This window comes from Epinephelus fuscoguttatus, linkage group LG15 (assembly GCF_011397635.1).
Source record: "Epinephelus fuscoguttatus linkage group LG15, E.fuscoguttatus.final_Chr_v1".
NCBI classification, from domain to species: domain Eukaryota; kingdom Metazoa; phylum Chordata; class Actinopteri; order Perciformes; family Serranidae; genus Epinephelus; species Epinephelus fuscoguttatus.
This window is the reverse complement of record NC_064766.1, coordinates 29,059,639-29,079,596: the sequence shown is the minus strand read 5'-3', so window position 1 is coordinate 29,079,596 and position 19,958 is coordinate 29,059,639. Positions and strand designations below refer to the sequence as shown.

The following is a 19,958-nucleotide window of genomic DNA, read 5'->3' as shown; positions in this document are numbered from 1 at the left end:
TGGCGGTCGGTGCACTTGCACACACATATGCACACATCAGTGCTCTTCTGTCTCATGAGGTTTTAGTTTGCTATCAAAGCGATTTCCTGTCTCAAATTTTCATCAGTAATCAAAGTTCCTGATTGAATTTGAAAAGTGAGCCCAGCTCTATAAATCACATTACATGCCTCACTCCCATCATGCCTGCTCTCATCAGCCACAGGAATGAGACGCCACCCTGGGTGTAAGTCTGCGTCATGGTGTCTGTGTGTGTGTGTGTGTGTTCTTGTGCATGCAGTGGAACGGGAAAATGGATGTTGACAGAAGTGTGATTTGATCTGTGCATTTTTTTTTGTTGGGACAGATAATACAAAAAAGAGAGAAGAATGGTGAAACCACAATAAAGATAACACACCTGGGTCTGATTATGTGTGGACATAATTATTGGCATTTGTTGTAATGCTGAATGGATCCCAGATAGGGTGAGTATATATGCATCAGTGCAGCTCAAATAAGAGATAAAGTCAGGCGAAAGTGAATCTGGTAAAAAAAAAAAAAAAAAAAAAGACTCTAAAATGCTTTTGTTGTTCAGATGGATAGATTAGTGAACAAGCCCAGGGGCCCAAGGGGTTAGAAAGCCCCAAACAAATCCAACCCAATATTTGTTTTTCATTAATTTTCCTTCATATTACAGCTTCATAGCATGAAGAGGCTACAGTAACATTTCCTCAATATACAGTATAATTAGTAAAGCAATTTACATTTAAAGTTTGACAGCAGAATCGCTCTGCTTCAAGTAAAAAAGAACATGCACTGGTTTCCCATGCTGTTTTGTATAGTGTGCTGTAGTATGTAGTGTAATATCTGTGCAGAAAAAAAGTTGGTGTGGTTTTTGCTGTGGCAAGAAGGTTTGGACAGGAGTCAGATAATCTCTCGTCATCTCCAGTGTGAACTTAATACTGAAGTACTGGTGCAGTTTTTGAACCAACAGCAGCACCTGAACGTTCAGGTTCACCTGCAATATGTCACTAAAAACAGACACAAAACAAAAGAGAGATGCTTAATGACTACAAAAAGATGCAAAATAACCACAGAGTCACACAACAACTACAAAGAGATGCTAAATAAGAACAAAGAGATGCAAAATAACTACAAAGAGTAAAAAAAAACACAGATGCAAAAAGAAAGCAAAGAGAAGCTAAACAACTACAAAAAGATGCAAAATAACTACAAAGAGTAAAAAAAAACACAGATGCAAAAAGAAAGCAAAGAGAAGCTAAACAACTACAAAATGGTGCAAAACAACCACAAAGAGTGACAAAATGAAACCGAAGAGATGCCAAACAACTACAAGATGCAACATAACTACAAAAGTCATAAAATTACACAAAGAGATGCAAAATGACAACATAATGACGTAAAACAACTACAAAGAGACACAAAATGACACCAAGGAGATGTCAAACGACTACAAAAAGATGCAAAATGAGAACAAAGAGATTCAAAATGACTACATAATGACGCAAAACTACAAAGAGAAACAAAATGACATTAAAGAGATGTCAAACGACTACAAAAAAAGATGCAAAATAACTACAAAGAGTCACATAACAGCTACAAAAAGATGCTAAATAAGAACAAAGAGATGCCAAGTAACTACAAAGAGATGCAAAATGAGTACAAAGGGATGTTAAAAAGACTAAGTAATGACATAAAACTACAGAGACACAATATGACGCCAGAGATGTCAAACGACTACAAAAAGCGGCAAAATAACTGGAAAGAGTCACAAAACAGCTACAAAGAGATGCTAAATAAGAACAAATAGATGCAAAACAACAAAAAGATGCAAAATAACTACAGTCACAAAAAACACAGAGATGCAAAATGAGAACAAAAACAAGCAAAATGACTACAAAATAAAGCAAAACCACAAAGTGAAACAAAATGACACCAAAGAGATGTCAAAGGACTACAAAAGATGCAAAACAACTACAAAGAGATGCTAAATAAAAACATAGATGCAAAACAACTATAGAAAGATGCAAAATAACTACAAAGAGTCACAAAAAACCATAGAGATGCAAAATGACAACATAATGACACAAAACTACAAAGAGACAAAATGACACCAAGGAGATGTCAAACGACTATAAAAAGATGTAAAACTAGTGCTGCTCAATTGATCAAAATATTACTGAAATAAACAGCATTCATAGTGAAATAGCACTGTGTTGCTAGAGAGATGACCCGGCCTATAAATCGTATTCCAGACTTGTTTGGTACAGACTTGTAATGTAATCACAATATCTGTCAAAAATATTGCAATATGATTTTTTTGCGTATTGTGCAGCATTGCACAAAATGACATATAAGAGATGCAAAACAACCACAAGACTTAAAGCAACAGATGCAAAATGATGACAAAAGGAGTTGCAAAACAACTATAAAAAGATGCAAAGTGACTACAAAGAGACTCGAAAAGAAAAATACGGATGCAAAATGACTACAAAGAAATACAAATCGATTACAAAGAGACACAAATTGGCTAAAAAGAGATGGAAAACATGAACAAAGAGCCACAAAATGACTAAATGGAGACTGTGCCCAGGCCCTCAGGTTGTCTCATAATCCATCCATGGTTTTTGGCATCAAATGAGGTAAAAACTGCGGTATTTCCAAATCCAGTTTGACCCAAGTCAAATAGGTAACCAGAAAAAGAGAATCAGCAAGAATCCTGGCTGTATTGGACAGCTGTCACCACCTAAAATCAGTAACAGATTTCGAAATGGAGCAGAAGTAGATAGAGGATAAGCAGAAAAAGAGGAGAGTGTTTGAGTTTGAAAAAAAAGGTGAAGAAAAACTTGGAGAGGTTTGGAGGGACTGAGATAATATTGACCACATAATCCCTCACAGATGTGGAAATCACTGTTTAATGCCCGGCAGACATGACATGCTGAACTGCTATTGGCTGACTCAAGAGGGACTCTGACCAAAGACAAACTTGCTCTCGTTCAAATCGTGCTCTCTATCGACGGAGAAAAGATGATGAAAATCTAAATTTAGGGCGAATGTAGCAAGACCACATCTGTTGGTCTATACTGTACGTTGCTCAAACAGATTCACACAGGCTGTATATCTTTCCTGGGCTCAGCAGCTCATATGAGGTGATAGTGCCTTTAGAAGCCTTATTTATTTAAGCATAAACACACTGCTAATGTCTGTCTTCTCAAAAATGCACAGGTCTAGCGTGCCTTCCTGTGAAATCCCATTATGAGCCCTGTGTGTGACAGCTGATTGCAGTGTGTTGCATGATTTCCTGTGCATGTTGCCTGTGTGTACATGTGTGTGTGTGGAGGAGAGACACGAGTGTTCTTTTGTAGACACCACGTGTTTACGTGTGTTTCCTTTCCTGTATAATCAAACACAGCTCTTCAAGTGCCATCAATCAAGCTTTGATGTCACGGGGAAGAGCCTAGAAACCGCAGCGACCCCCTCTACGAGCTGAGGCTGAGCTGTGGGGAAGCTGTTTTAGCTTTTGTGGATCCATAAGAAATGTTTCCTAAAGCAAACAGAGGTGTAGGAGCTCAGCAGCAAACTATCTACAAGATGCAGTCTATAAGAGTGGTTATTTCAGGGTACTTGGAGTGAAATACAGGCCTACGGGGTTTACATTGACACAGATTTCTCTAACATCAAAGCATCAAAACAATATGGTTCTACCCGGAGCATTGCTCTGCACAGTGATGCCCCTTTCATCATGCTATTTTTTCTCTTCCTCATATGCTACTTTTCTCTTGCTTTGTTTCTCAAGAAGAAGAGGATATGACGCAATAAGTCTGCACTCAACACCTTTTAATTGTTACAAACATAAATACAGATCTGAAATACAATGCTGTATGCTTTAATTAGATAGAATAATGGTGCCATTGGTATAGGAATACAAGCAAGAAGTAGAGTATTCATTCATTCATTCATTCATTTTCTGTATTGCTTATCCTGTTCGAGGTCCAGCCAACATTGGGCAAGAAGCAGGGTACACCCTGGACAGGTCTCCAGACTATCACAGGGCTGACACATAGAGACAGACAACCATTCACACTCACATTCACACCTACGGGCAATTTAGAGTCAACAATTAACCTGCATGTCTTTGGACTGTGGGAGAAAGCCGAAGTACCCGGCAAAAACCCTTACTGACACGAGGAGAACACGCAACCTCTACACAGGAGGGCTCCCCCACCCTGGGGTTCAAACCCCCCACCACTGCTTTGAAGCAAGAACCCTCTTGCTGTGAGGTGACAATGCTAACCATTGCACCACCATGCTGCCCTAAAGTAGAGTAGTAAAAAGTCACCAACACACACACACACTTCCAGCAATGTGACTGGATGTGTGTGTGTGTGTGTGTGTGTGTGTGTGTGTGTGTTGGTGACTTTTTACTACTGTCTGTTGTGAACCAAAATCAACGACAAGCAGATATCAGAATGTTAAGTGTAGTTAGCATCTTTTATTTTTGTTGTTTGTTAGCTTGTTAGCTTGTAGGCTAACTGGCAGTGACTGACATGGTGTTTCGTAGATCATGGAAGAAAACTCCAGAGTTCGGTTTACATCCAAATACTGCACACTCTACCATGTTTGCTGTCTAAACTTTCATAATGCTAATGCAAACTCTTGCTCTCTGTACCAAGAAAGTCCACTCTGCTCTTGAGGTTCCAGGCTTCTTTGTTGGTGGTGTGTCGAAATCTGTTCCGCTGTCAATATGTGTTTCCTATATGAGTAAGCGATTGGCTTTCATATTCATAAAGAACCTAATCCACCTTGCCCGGTGTGCATTCGATGCTCAGATTTTAGTGCACATACACTACCCCCTTCAGTTCAGAAATGTAAAAACACCTCTCCAGTGACAAACTTCACAGATACAAGTCAGCATGGTCAAGGTCAGACATTTTAGGGGACATAGACAGAAGAATAACACATTTTTGAGTGCGGGGGGGCTTCAAGGGAAGATTTTATCAAACTACTATTTCCAAAGTGAAGAATTTACTTGATATATTCTCTTTCTACATTCTGAAATACACAAAACATGTGGAATGTCGATCATACACGTGAAACTTTCTTTCCCCAAAAAAGAATTTAAACCATCATTGTCTTTGGTAGAAAGCCCCAGTGTTTTTTATCACAGCTGTGATGCCTCCAAGAACATTTGGTAGACCACTATGTTAAAATCTTCCAAAGAATGGGGTGGTCTCTTAATGTTTTCCAGAGTTGTGAATGGAAAACACAGAACATATTAGTGGTGGGTTGGAATGACTTTAAACTCACTAGAAAATCATCAGATTTAAAAAAAAAAAAAAAAAAGTGCCACTGTGAGTTAATGAGCATGGATTGCTGCTGCACATGTGGTCATCTCCTTGTCTTCTTTTTACTATTGTAAGACCACCGTGTCCTTACTACACAGCCTTCCCTTCTGCATCTAGCCCTCCTCTTCCTCTGGCCTGTTTGTCATCTACATAATGGTCGCTATTGACAAGTGGGCATGTCTACTTGGCATTGAGTGGCAGCCTCTGGGGATTTGACCAGTGACATAAAAGAAAACAGAGCGTGGGCGAGTGGTGCCATTGGATGTGTCTCTGTGTGTGGAATGTGTTTGGGAGGTAACAGGGTATGAGTAAGGAAGGTTCACATTGTCCAAAGGAATGGAAAGAATTCAGAGTGCAACAAAAAGTAATTTAACAGTGAAACCCACTCGTATGTAGCCAACACTGACTTCCCTGACGGACAAAAGGATTAAAGGAGGACAAAATGAGGGGTCGATCTGCATGTGTGACAGGTTGGTCAATGAGTTGAAGTTGATGAGACGGATTTTTGGTGGTCAAGGGTCAATAACCTAATCGGCTCTTCATCTGCATCTCTATTAGACCATCTGAGGCACTTCTAAATATTCATTTGTATTTCAGAAATTATGTTCATTTGCTCATTTCTTGTTAATTTTCATTTCAAATTGACATTTGCAATTTGAATAAAATGGACCGCTGCTGCTGGCATAAAACCAAAGAACATAATTTTGGTCACCAAGTGAAACCATTTCAATGTTAGTTTGGTAAGAAGAAAAACAATCTTTGAGGTAACAACCATGGTAACAACCAGGTAGGTAACAACCATGCACTATTCAGGTTCTTCAGAGTGTTTCTGAAAGGTTTTCATACCTCAACAGCTGCAGGATAATTAGCCAGTCAGTCAGTCAGTCCTGTGCTTTGTTCCAGACCGTAACCCTGAGAACAGCGTCAGGCCTTGAAGCCAGTTTGACAGTGGCCAAACTATGGAATTCCAACTTCCAGGCCATGGGGCCAAAAAATGACTTCTTTCCATTCTTATATTGTGAAAGAGATGTCTGTTGGATACATTTTTTGTATGACTCAATGACTCATATCACTATCAGGATTTAATCTATTTAGTCCGATATCATTTTGACAGTTCAGAAGAGCTGCACAATTAAATCATTTTATCCCTAGTCAAGGTCACAGACGGCTAAAGCGGAAGTTAGCCGCTTGGTCTGCAAAGTCTCTAGCGTGCATGCTGTAGGGGCCCCATGGTGCGGAAGATTTGGGTAATTTTAATCTTGGTAAGTCAAACTGTTTTGGCTTCATGCACCATAGAGCAACTTTTATGTAAATGAACGGGCCCTGCCTTCAACACTGTGTCTCGTTCTTTTTATACATCCATGGTCCAGGCTTGATTATCTCCTGAGTTTTTCTTCTAGCTGAAAACTTTGGCTTATGACCAAATACTTGCTACTTATGTTTTGTTCGGCGCTAATGAGCAAATGTTTGCATGCTAACAAGCTAAATTAAGATGGTGAAGATGCTAAATGCTTACACATGATAAATATCAGCATGTTGGCCCTATCACTGTGAGCATGTTTGCATATTGACTTTGACATGAAGCACAAAGAAGCACTGTATCTCGTTACAGCCCCACAGAGCCGCTAGCTGTAGCCTTGTTTTCATACGGTTTATGTACGGCACCCAGCACCGTGTGATCCATCAACTCAAGTTATGATAAACACAAAGTTTTTATCATGAAAATTAGAACAGATGGATAAAGTAGTTTCATCTGTTTGTTTTCAAGTTCAATTCAATTTAATCAAACCTGTCATCCTGCGAACAAATGCCCATACACAGTCGTTTGACTTGCTTGTGGAGAAGTGAAGAAAATAAACATTGGAAGTTTACAGAGAAAACCAGCAGGATAGCCAAATTACAAGTTTAAGAGAAAAGAGAAAAAGCAGTTGGTGGGTTTTTGTAGTGTAAAACCACAATCACATGGTCTGTAAAATGTCATGGAAAACTAACTTTGGAGACACACCAGCATATGCACACACACACACACACACACACACACACACACACACACACACACACACACACACACACACACACTACTCATAACCGCATGCTGCAAGCACATACACTGTAATAGTTGATGTTTGACCACACAAGATGGGTTACTGAAAGAGTGTGCAAGTGCTGACTCAAACTCTACTTGTGGTCTATTCGCAAAAAATAAAAGACATTTCTCTCCGACTTTCTATCTTTGTCATACTGTGTGTGATATGAATGAATGTTTATTGTTTATGCCATTACAACAGAAAATTTGCTTGTGCATGTGTGTGTGGTTATGTGCACAAACACAGAGCTAAGGGAAGGGTAGGCAGTTGGGGCTCTAAATCAGCCACGTGCTTACTAACAGAGGTTTGACCCAAATAACAGTGTAATTTATGAAGGCTTTTAGGCTCCCAGGCAGCCATGGAAATAGAACAGAGAATAATGTGAGTCTGACCGTAGCTACATCACTTCAGTTTATGTCCTACTCTTTTACTAGGACACACGTCCGTGGTTCTTAATGATACAGAGACAGTAAACACAATGTTAATGGACGCTGGGTTTACAAAGATGTGCTCAGCTGCAAATGCACAGCCGTGCGCACAATTATGGACATGCTCACAAGCAAGAATGCTAAACAGGTGCAGGTACTGACAGGCATTTTTTATAAACAGAGATGCAATCAACAGTCGAGGCAGTACAGTAAACGAGGGAGGTATGGCAACAGCGGCAGTGAGAAACGTGAGAGATGGATGGATGGAGAAAGAAGGACAGACTGAAGCACAGAGATCATTAGTACTCCACTGTAAGGCTCTGGCCCCAGGCAGGGTTAGAGGCTGAAATGGACTGTTAGCAGCTGCTGGAGGAGATGACATCTCAGGCAGACCCAAAGGATGAGTTAAGACATCCCAAGCACTCATATAGCTCTGTGTGTAGGTTTGTGTGCATGTACGTGTGTGTGCCTGTATGCATATAATCCTGTGTGCTACCCTCCCGTGCAGTAGCGGGTCATTTGCCTCAGTGTTTGAAGTGGAGATATAGCTCTGAGGATCAGGCTCCTGTCACAGCTGCACAGATCAGAGCACAGAGCGACAGGATGCCATGAGAGGAGGAGAGGGCAGAGACAGACAAATGAGATGACACGATACCTTTCCCACACAACCTCCTTTTCTTTCCTTTCTTTTCTCAGACTATGTCTACATTATAAATGAAAACAACATACATTCACACAAGTGTTTTCAGGTGTTTTTGCTAATGATCTCTGTCTACAGTGAGATGGCTAAACGAAGATCACCATAAACGGTGAACACCTAACAGGAAAAAAAGAGTAGACTGTTCCTGTTTCAGCCTGGCAACTTTCACAGTGCATCACAGCCAACATCTGGTGAAGAGCGAAACAAACACAGACTTGCTACTCTGCCAAGTCTCAGCTGGTTAAACCTCCATTCTGTCCCCTCCATGGAGAGAATAAAATTAATGGACGCAGCCACCGTGACATCAAGCATTGGTTTGTAGACTCCTGTTTTAAAGCAATCTTGGATGTCTGAAGAAAGGAGTGACCACATTTGGACGAGAGGGTGGAACTGGGGAGGAGCAAGGGGTGAATCTGAAGTATAGGCTGTGGTGACGCCCATAGACTGTATAAAATAATGGACGTAGCCACCATAATGTCTTCCATTGGTTTGTGGACTCCTGTTATAAGCCTTGAGTTTGGTATTTTGGCCCTTGCCATCCCGATTTTTGGAGCCAGAAGTGAAGAGAAGTGATTATGTTTAAATGAGAGGGTGAAGTTAAGCCTAACGCTAACTGCTAGCTTGGTTAACACAGTGCACTTACAGCTGTTATTATAGTTTTGTATATGTTTTTGTTATTATTTTTATTTTGTTTTCAATTCATTTTAGTTTCAGTGAGTTTACAGAATGGATGTGTTAATTTCAGTTTAGTTTTTTTATTGTTTGAAAATGTCTCAGTCAGGAACACTCGTCATAGATTTAACCATTTATTGCAACAAATGGAAATACAATTAAGCTTGGCGCTGATGGCTCCACTATTAAGATGCTCCCTGGATCAAACAAGCAGCATGCTAAACCAATACAGGGAGCTCAATGCAGAAAAACCCCCTGGGTGTACAAGAGTGGGTCCAAAGCAAGACATAAAACACCCTTTTAACCTTTAAGCCATGCAAGGAGTGTGTGTGTGTGGCTGCATTGGTGTAGCAAGGATCAGTGAGTGGGAGACCATATTTAAATGGCCTGCCTTGTGTGAGAATGGGCTGTGATTGGTGTGTGACTGATTAGAATCAATGATACATACACAACACATGACGAACCTAGTCTTAGTTAACATGCGCGCCAATGACTCCTCGTTTGTTTTCTATATTTTGATTTTTTTAGTTGTTTTTTTTTGTGAGTACCCAAAATGGTTTGAGTGAGTTTTCTTTTTTCCAAAGTCTCGTTTTTATTTTTATTTTAGTTAACAAAAATGTTTTTTTCACACCTATTTTTAGTTTTCAGTTTAGTGTTATTTAACTGTAATAACCTTGGATAATAATAATGTTTGGTAGCAACAAATAGGCTTAAAACCATAAAAAAAAGTATATATCGGAAAAACAAAATATCTGACTTTATAAAGGGTCTTTTAATACAACCAAACACTGAACAAGACTTTCTTAAGTGACCAAAACGTTTAATTTTTATGAACTGAAAACACATTGAAATAGCAATAGCTATGGCTACGCCTATACTTGGGATTATGCCATTGTTACATTACCTAAATAACGTTGTCGACATGCTAGTGACTTGATAACGAACAGCACCCAAATGTCACTCAGAGTGGTTGCATTCTTAATTATGCGTAGACTTTAAAATTATTGGAAGTAGCTATCATGATGTCAGCCACTGGTTTGGGGGATCCCATTTTGAAGCCTCAATTTCAGCATTACCAATGTCGCCATCTTTGTTTTTTTTGGACACTATCAGCAGACAGCCTTTCACTCAAAGCAACCTGACCTTAATTATGTGTAACTTTCGGTAAGGCAAGGCAAGGCAGCTTTATTTGTAAAGCACATTTCATACACGAGGGCAATTTAAAGTGCTTTACGGATGGTGGTTAACTATAGAGATCAAAACAGTTTTTTGTACCAGCCTGTATACACTTTTATTTCTACCGTAAAGTTGGGCATTTTAACATGAGGGTCTATGGGGGATGACTCGCTTTTGGAGCCAGTCTTAAGTGACCATTTGAGGAACTGCAGATTTTGGCATCTCTGTGTTGGCTTTCGGAGGTCGCTGTTTGATTCCCTCCTGCTATTTGTAATAACTGATAAAATGCTTTTATGGAGCCAAACTCACAATTTAGTTGTGCTCTTTTATACATTTTCCTGTTTCTGTTGTCAGACGACTAAAAAAGCATCAAATAGTGGTTTAGTAGAGATTTATTGTCTCAAAGCAGCATCACAAGGACTGCAGTGATGATTAATAGGTAGCACTCACTTAAATACAGCGTTGGCATGTTCATATTTATCCAGTCCAGTCAGGAGGTCACCAATAGAAAGAACTGTATACTCTGGACGAAACACTCAAAGAGGCAAACCAGTGCAAAAGAGTCTTTCCTTGACCGTTCTCACTCACTCAGAAAACTAAGAGTCTATTGATAGAGAGCCGTGAGAATCGAGTAAACGAGCAGTACGTCAGTAATGACATTACGCTGCTCTTTTTTCATCTGATAAACAGTCAGATGATTTACTTAATGCCATCCATGGACTCATGACAGATAGGGAGAGGAGGAAGAAAGGAGAGCAAAAGGGGAAAAAGGCATGAGGGAATGTAGACAGAGAAAGGAGAGAGGAGAGACAATTTGTGAGCTCACATGTTTTTCTCAGACTTATCATCACACAAATTAGGTCCTGCTTTCTGCTGATAAGGTCAGCTGTCAGTCTCGACTTATTTTAAGGAGCGTGTATACACAAACAGACACATACACTGCCGTACGCACAAACTGATTTTTAAGCTGATTTCTGCATGATTAGGACAGTGCATACACACATACATATACACATTTGTGTGCATCTTACACATTTTATTGAACGTGATGGTAGCATACTCCCACTCCCTGAAATCCCTGCATAAAAAACTTCACACAACACTCGTCTTTCTTGCCTTTCTTTGGATTGAAATGCGCAGTCATGTATTCTAAAAATCCCCCTCTTATAATCTTCAAGTCATAAGCTCATGAGTCATAAACTGTAAATTCAATTGCACATTGCGATCCATCCCTAATGGAAACACCCGTCTGAATTGTGCAGCAACAATGCCACTAACAGTCAAGTGTCTTCTGTGCACAAATGTTCCCATATGCAGGTGCCAGGCCCTGTCATTCTGACATATTCATTCTGACTATGGCAGAGGGTGCATAAAAGGTATTGCCAAAAGCTGAGCGTTTGTTAAATGAAGATGAATGGGATGGTTTGGATTGAAGGTGATATTTTATTTAGGATCAGACGTTCTCTGTTTGGTAATGCAACAGCCACTCTCGCAATAACATGACAGCCCCGGGAAATGGATATTGATTAGAAAAGGTTGATGCTTTTTCTCCCCCTCGTTTTTTTTTTTCTTACACTCCCTCCATCTCTTCCCTCTCTCTCTCCTGCTGTTCGGCTCTTTTTAATACTCTCCTTCCCTCCATAGCTGTCTCAGAATTTCCCTCTTTCTCTGTGTCTCTCTCTGTGTGTTGTCAGGCCGTTATGTGTGATGTGCTATAAAACATGATGGATGGTGAGAGCGGATTTTAGGGCCCCGCAGCTGAAGCTGGGGTTGGAGGACACCTGATCAAATTTCAGTCATGTACATGCTATTTTGTGTATGTATGCATGTGTTTGTGTGTGTGTGTGTGTGAGCCAACAAAAACACAGATAATAGACAGAGAGAGATTTGCTGGTGTATATTATGAGGAAAGAGAGTTTTGCCACACCTCTCATCTAACAGCAAGAAATTTCAATATACAAACAATTTCCTTTTACACAGTGGAAGAAATTATATAATTTTTGAGACTATAAGACATCTTTCATTTAAAGACAGCAAGAGATGGCTTTGTTTACTATGTTAGAGTCAGTCCATTACCAGCAGCACTTGGAAAAGAAAATCACTGTATTTACATGTTTCTGTCTCCCTGTGTTTACCTTACTGTATGTGTATGTATTTATGTGTGGTCAATATACCACACAGCTGATGTGACAGGCTCACACATTGAGCATTACACTATTCGGCAAATGTATGGCTGTGCACTATTATACAGTACCAATGGATGGATGGATGGGTACTAAAACCTGTTATTAAACGAGCACCGGGGCTACATTATAAAAAAAAAAAAAAAAAAAAAGCTCCGACATTATCGGTTCTTTTATTGGTACTTTTTAATATTTTGGTTTAATTCATTGTCATCTTGCAGCCTCTCACCTGCACTCTATGCCGGGGCTTACCTCCTTCACATGCACACACATCCACTCACACAAACACTACAAAGAGTAAAGTCAGTGAACAGCAGAGAGGCCTTGGTGGAAACAAAGTGAAGATAACTCGAAAATTACTCGAGTTAACCGTGGCATGAATATGTTAACAGTGAAATTCATTCTGCTTGGTCTGCAGTCTCTCATCCACCACAGCTAATATTGTGTTTTCCACAAGAACAGCACGCTAGTTTGGTTAATAGCAAATCGTTACAAATACGCTAAAACGACAGCTGCCTGTATGAAGTCTAACCGTTTAGCTTAGTTTGCCACAGAGGCCCCTCCTCTCTTTAACAGCACTAATGTTACCTGCACACAGTGAATCACATCAGCAGAGAGGGAACAGGACAGAGGACAGGAGGACAGAGGACAGGAGGAATGACTTACAGTGACTGATAAAAACTAGCCCACACTTCACTCACTGTTAGGAATATCCTTTATATAGTGACGTTTCTGTTGTAAAAATTACTGTTGCTGCTCTTGAAACAACATTTAGTAATATTTAAAATATTCAATAATTATTTAGAAATGAAAAAGAACCGATAAGAGTATTGATAAAGTGCCGACTCAATAAGGAGTATCAATAAAAGCGGTAGTATTCATAAAATCTCACCCTCATTTGTGTTTGACTCTTGGGACATTATATTGACCAACATTCATTTCTTGGAGTGATAACCACAACCTGTCCTGTAACCTGAAAAACCTAAATTAAGCAGCAACCTCTGAGGCTGAGAAATGAAGCCAATGCAATAGCCAGAAACTACAGTTCATCTAATGGCCACTTGAGGCTGGCTCTAAAACAGAGTAAATCCCCTCAGAACAAACATGACCCAAACATGTTTACAGCCTGGTACAAAAAAGCGATTGTGGCCTCTACTGCTAATTTTAACATTCATGACAACTACACGGAGGGTGAACTTTTTTTTTTAAACTCACCTGTTTACATTTTATTAAGACCCAAAGTTATGCATATTTTAAGGGTGGGGCCGCTTGATTGACATGTTGTTTGCAAGGTATCACTACCGCTCAATGCAGTCTGTGAGTCCGATCCACCCCTAGTCCTCCACAGCTTCAGCCTCTTGTCGAAATATCGCCATTTTTGGCTCCCAAGAACCAAGATGGCGATGACAGAAATGCCGGACTCAAGGCTTCAGAGCAGGAGTCCACAAACCAATGGGTGACATCACGGTAGCTTTTAAGTCAATATGGCAAACTTGAAGCAAACAGTTGCCTATCTACACATCCAGGTGACACTGAACGTTTCTGGTAACATTAAGTTCAATATTTACTCTTCTTTTAGCCCCGTTTTTGGTCTCCCCCAACTCCTGAGAAAAAACATCTGGCTCTTTAGCTGTTAAACGCTCCCCTATGTTCACCATAGTTGCTAACTTTGTCTGCCAGTTGGTGCTGGGCAGTAGGGATGCCATGGTAAGGAAATCTTCCCACCACTCAATAAACAACACTGGTGTTACTGATTATCCTGGACAGATATTTGTCATTTCTGAAGAGCGCTTACTTTGATCTTTAGCGTTAGATCTTTAGATCGTTCCCTTACTTTGAACAAAATGGAACAGTTGGTGTGGCTGTGGCAGCACCTGCTTTCCTTTTTAATAAACTTGCTACAGTTTTTTCTTTTGCACCGCAGCTTGGGCTTGGCGGCAGCTCCCTCCTCCTCTTCATCTCCCTCCTCTCTCCCAGAATGTGCTCTCTGTCCAAGGATAACTGCTCTGTCCTCCATCATCCTCTTGGTCTTCTCAACATTGCGGTCGTAGTCACCCTGGTAACGCAAGTCCATGAATTTTGCCTTGTCCATAGATCCGAGCTTGCTTCTGGCAGAGCTCTCCGCAGGCACACCACCGACTCTTTGGAGAGAAGTGTTTAGATTCCGTGACCGCAGTCAGAGCTCTGTGCTGAGGCTCTGCTGCTGCTGTTTGGAGCAGTAAATTTATAGGCTAATGGTAGCATCTGTCTTCCAACTATGTATCCATAGAATGCTTTGTATTCTAGGACAACACTGATAAGAAGAGTGAGAAATAATCAAAACAGTAAACCAAAACAATGAGCTGAAGGACACTAAAATGTTCACAGAGCTTAGGGCAATGATGTGTGATAATCCTATGTGGGTTCATCACTACGTGTGACCCCTTTGACATATAAGTAGTCATGTGATCCATTGTTGAAATAAAAATATTGATTACAGCAACCTCCACTGAATACAAAGAGGAAATGTAAAATGTAATGTTTGTCTTATGGGGATGAGCTTTTAGTCCCCGCATTAGAGTTGATGCTCCTTAATGTGACTGTGTGAACAGATTTTTGTCCCCACAAGGTGATTAACACGCACACACACACAAAGATGAGAAAACAGAGAAAGAGTGAGCATAAAGAGGACATATTGTGTTTGTGAACAATAGTGTACTCTGCAGAGGGTGGTCCCATCATTAAAATTCCAGACACACGCAGACTAACTCCAGTGTACCTCCACACCACACACACATACACACACTTACTACTACTGGTATTATCTCTTGTGCCCATACACCCTCATTACCATTCAGCTCTGATCCCTGATGATAACCTCTCCTGGAGGGACGCAGCCACACGGTGACCAGGATTATGCCTTTTGACAACTCCAATTAATACAGACCTAACAACGGCGATCGATAGCATTGATTAAACATGGCAGGGAAATTCATAATTGCCTGAAGGTGAAAGGTTAAATGACTTATATAAAATCTTAATACACCATTAAACACACCCGGGGCACGCTCTTGCGTCGCTCTTTCTTTATGTTCACTATTCAAGGGATAATTGACCCCAAACACACCACCTGTAATTACTGCATTCTCTCTTTTTATTCTTGTATAGTTGAGGGCAACAGGCTTTAGCCCAGACATCAGTAATATGGATGTTATTGTCATAGACAATACAGAGTATTGATTACAGAGGCCAACTACATATTACAAAGACCATAAAAAGAAACACTATTGATTAGTTTCTGTAAACTTGTCAATGTATCCTCCTGAATGGAATCACTTATTCCGCACTCAGCAGCTCTGGTGGGGGGTGTCTCTAAGAACGGGCAAGTCGAGGTTTATTACTTCCTTATATAAATATAGATTTTTTGTCAGTTACATTTTGTAGGTAGAGCTAAGTAAAAATGGACATGCTTATTGTTGGCTACAGGAACACAAATCAACCATTCTTTAATTTTACCAGTTTTTGCTTTATTTAAATCAACTGATTTTTATGACCACTATAGTTTAGAAGATGACCTTACCTAAACTGTTGTTGTTATCCTGACGTGACTTCAGCTAAATGTTCTGGCGTTAATTCAGGCCAAATTTGGATATGTGAGGAGAAGCATTTGGTTGCGGGAAATAATACCTACAATGCTTGTTTGTCACACACTATAAAATGTCATGATGCACCAAGTCTTTGGCCTTCTCGCGAGTTAACCCTCAAATGTGCAACTCCATGTCTGAGCCTATTTTATTTTAAGTCTTGTTATGCAACATATTTCTGGCATTGTCGGCAGGATGGCCCTGGAAATGACATCCAGTTTGCTGCATCTCTTCACTCGGTATGAGGAGCACATTGTGGCCACATAAAAAAGGTAGGAGATCTTTTAATCTTTAATTTGTTGTGTGACCTCGCCAGAGTTGGTGGCAGTGCAACAAGCTATTACCACATCACTAACATATCTTCATTCTATAAAATTGTTACAGCTAATATGTCAGCAAACAGATGCCATTTTTGACAGCCCACAGACACAAAGCATCATCATTATTATTCATTTGGAGTTGTGGATTTGGTCATGTTCCGTCCAATATTCACTCTCGTTTAAGCTCTGTTTTGGTCTCTACCAACTCTTAAAAAAAATATCTGGCTCTTATGCTGCTAAATGCTTCGCTATGTTCACCAGCTAGGTGCTAACTTTGTCTGTCTGCCATTTGGTGCTGGGGAGGCACAGTAAGTGACAAAGGGGATATGTGCAACATGCAATAACAGACAGCAGTGCACACTCAGGCCTTTTTAGCAAGGCCTATATGTATATGGCTGCAGTGATCAGGTTTTTCCCAAAACAAGACCTTCTGCACCTAAGTGCTGTATACCTGCGTCTGAACGGCAGTAGGGTCACTTTACATCCACTAAAAGTCTTGTTTTTGCCACCGATGTGCTAAGAATATTAAGAATAAAGAATGAAGTGTCTGACAACATTATAGAAAGGATCCCTACAGAGATAGACCTTTTTGTTAAAGAGTAAGATGTGTTACGTTTAACTAGAAACAGCCCCGAAATCACCATCAACACATGCACCAGACTCCGTTCTAATAAACTGTAATTTTAGATCGAACAACTCTCAAACTCTTAATTCCCCCAGTTAGGTGTGAGAATATGATGGCTGTATACATGCTAAAATGTTGGTATATTTAAATGGAGTCTGGTGGGTTTGAAAAATAATCTGAGCCTGTCAGTTGCAAAAACAAGCACTTTTAGTGGACATAAATTTGGTGCCTAATGTCCTAAATGATTACTTTGCAGCCTGTTTGGCCACTGCCAGCTGCAGCTGTTTGACTCTACGCTGGACCAGTATCAAAAGCTGTTGTTCCCGTTAGTCAATTAGATATAAAAACATAAAATATAGGTCCAGGTTGAAAAATACGAAACATACCCTTTCAGCATGAATTCATCAGTGGCTGACACTTGCACAACCACATAAAAGGAGGTAGTTTGGTTATCTATCAATCTATCTGTTGTGGTTAAGCCAACATACAGTATGAATTAGGGTTTTGTTCACCAACTGCACTGTGCTGTTAACTGACTTTAACAGTTTCAGTTGCTGCAAACATTCGAGTCTCCCAGCCCTAAAAAGCACACAGAAAACAATCCAGTCGCTTCCATATAAGCCTCTGATAATTCCCTCTCTCAATGAACTCTTCAGCAGCTGATATCTAAATCTTCACTCCAGTCGAGCTACACTCTGCTGCGGCTCCAAACGCTCTCAGCAAGGTTTCCCCCCACAGCACTCTTGTCTTCTGTACTCTGCTCCGAGCAGCCGCTTCGCTGCCGAGATGAACAAGATGGAAGGCAAGAACAAGACTACTGCAAGGGCATGCTGCCCAGCAGCGTAGGCTTTGATCACCTCTCTGAGTCAAACACACTTAACTCCCTTTAGGAACCAGTGGGGGTCGACCCAGGTGTATCTCCTCCTCCTCTCTGCTTACTATCAGCAGCAAAAGACTGCTGCTATACATACTATGCTAGAAGGAAAATAATATGTGCCTTCTGATGATTTTGCACGCATGAAATTACTTAAGATGTGAATTTATCTAATTAACTACTTGCTGTATAAACAAGCTTTTTTTGTGTATTAGTCAATTTCGTTACACATTTCGCCTGCACCTATATAAGTATATATTAAAACCCAAGCCTCACAAAAAGAATAGTTCTCTCTCCCCTCCCTCCTCCACATGACAATCAGAGAGCAGATCTGTTTTCTACTGAGGCTGTCGTGGGAGTTTTTTCCTCGTTGTCACTGCCGGTCTAACATCAGTTGTGCCATTTTCATTTACTGTTATCAGAGTGTGGGCGTTTTATAAAGCTCTTGGAGCTTGTAAGTGTAGTAAAGGGCTACACAAATAAACCTGGCATTCAAAGAAAGCACTCTATTGTACGGAAAGGTCTTCCAAGAATGCATATGTACCACTATTTCTTCTTACTGTACCTTTCAGGTTGTTTACAGAGCACTGTTGAATAATGTTTCAGTCTTGGTGCTGCTTAGCACTTAATCTTCCATCTGTCTGTCCCTTTTTTTTCTTCCATCCCTTCTTCTTTTCCTAATTACTTACATTTATCAGTTGAAAATTCATTATTTTTAATTCACGCCCCAATGTCAAAGCCAAAAAAACCCCATGCATTTTCTGTCCAAAAAAGCTTCTCGTATGAACATTATGGCAACAGCTTATGTACTCCACCATGTGTTTGAGTGTTTTTTAATTGAAAGAGCATTCACCAATCCATGCCCATACAGTACTTACCCAGATAAAAAGCATCTAACTGATTACCTCTGCCATGCAGAATGCAAATGGAGCGCTCCGCATTGTTAAAGAGAATGTTATCAAATTGGCATGAAGAGCATCTAAATCACATCGCAAGTCTATCGCAAGACAATGTACCTAATGGAGCTAGTACGGTTCTGGTGATGCATCTGTAAGCAACATCTGTGTGAATAGCAGCAGTGTTTCATACTGAATCATGTGCTTGTTGAGGTCATTACATTGTCAGTGGTATTCTAAAGCAGAGTCATTTACTAATAGGTAAGTGATGTCAAAGGGAGTTCAGATTTAAGATAGCACAATACTGTCTGTATTCTCTTTTTGTATCACACAGTACAGAATAGAGTGTACTTGAACAGTGTATAACCAGAAGCACAAAATGCTAGAATCTTATAATAGATGTAATCTATTATGATAATGTGTGTGTCAATGCCTCTGGATGTTTTTTGTGTGCGTGTGTGTCAGTATTTCCTCTGTGTTTGTGTGTGTCTGCGTGCACATGTGCTATCCAGTGTGCCTGTCTGTGTGAGTGCATGTGTGTGTGTGTGTGTGTGTGTGTGTGTGTGTGAGTGTAATCACCAGGGTTCCTTGTCAGAGAAAGGGCAGGGAGGGTCCCAGAGGTGTCAGAGGGGACAGCAGGGAGCAGACAGAGGTGACACAGGGAGAGGACTCTGGTGACATTTGCACAGTGGGAACCGACCATCACAGCATAATGACGAACAAGGTCCGCTTTTACTAATGAGAAAAACAAAGAGGAGGATGTGAGCAGAGCGATAGCCTGACATCCACATGCCCACAATCAGTGAGACAAGCATACACTCAAATATACAAACTTCTTTGTCCATGAACTACAGTCTCTTTCTCTGTCTGATTTAGATTTGACTAAGAACATGAGAATCCCTTCATTGTTTCATGAATATAAAGGCATTACCTACGCACACACCTGACTAAATTCAAAGTCCCTCTGGCTAAACAAAGCTCTAATGTAGCATTCTCTGCGTATTGACACACACTTGTCCAGAGGCGGCTGTG

General features: G+C 40.4%; 1 long non-coding RNA gene across 1 annotated transcript in view; it reads right to left on the bottom strand.

Moving 5' to 3' along the window:
- The window catches only part of LOC125901808 (uncharacterized), a 203,470-nt gene extending 183,825 nt beyond the window's left edge, over positions 1-19,645 (bottom strand). The window contains exon 1 of the long non-coding RNA XR_007451032.1: positions 19,506-19,645. This is a non-coding gene — a long non-coding RNA (uncharacterized LOC125901808). The remainder of the gene's footprint in view (positions 1-19,505) is intronic.
- Positions 19,646-19,958: the final 313 nt, after the last annotated feature.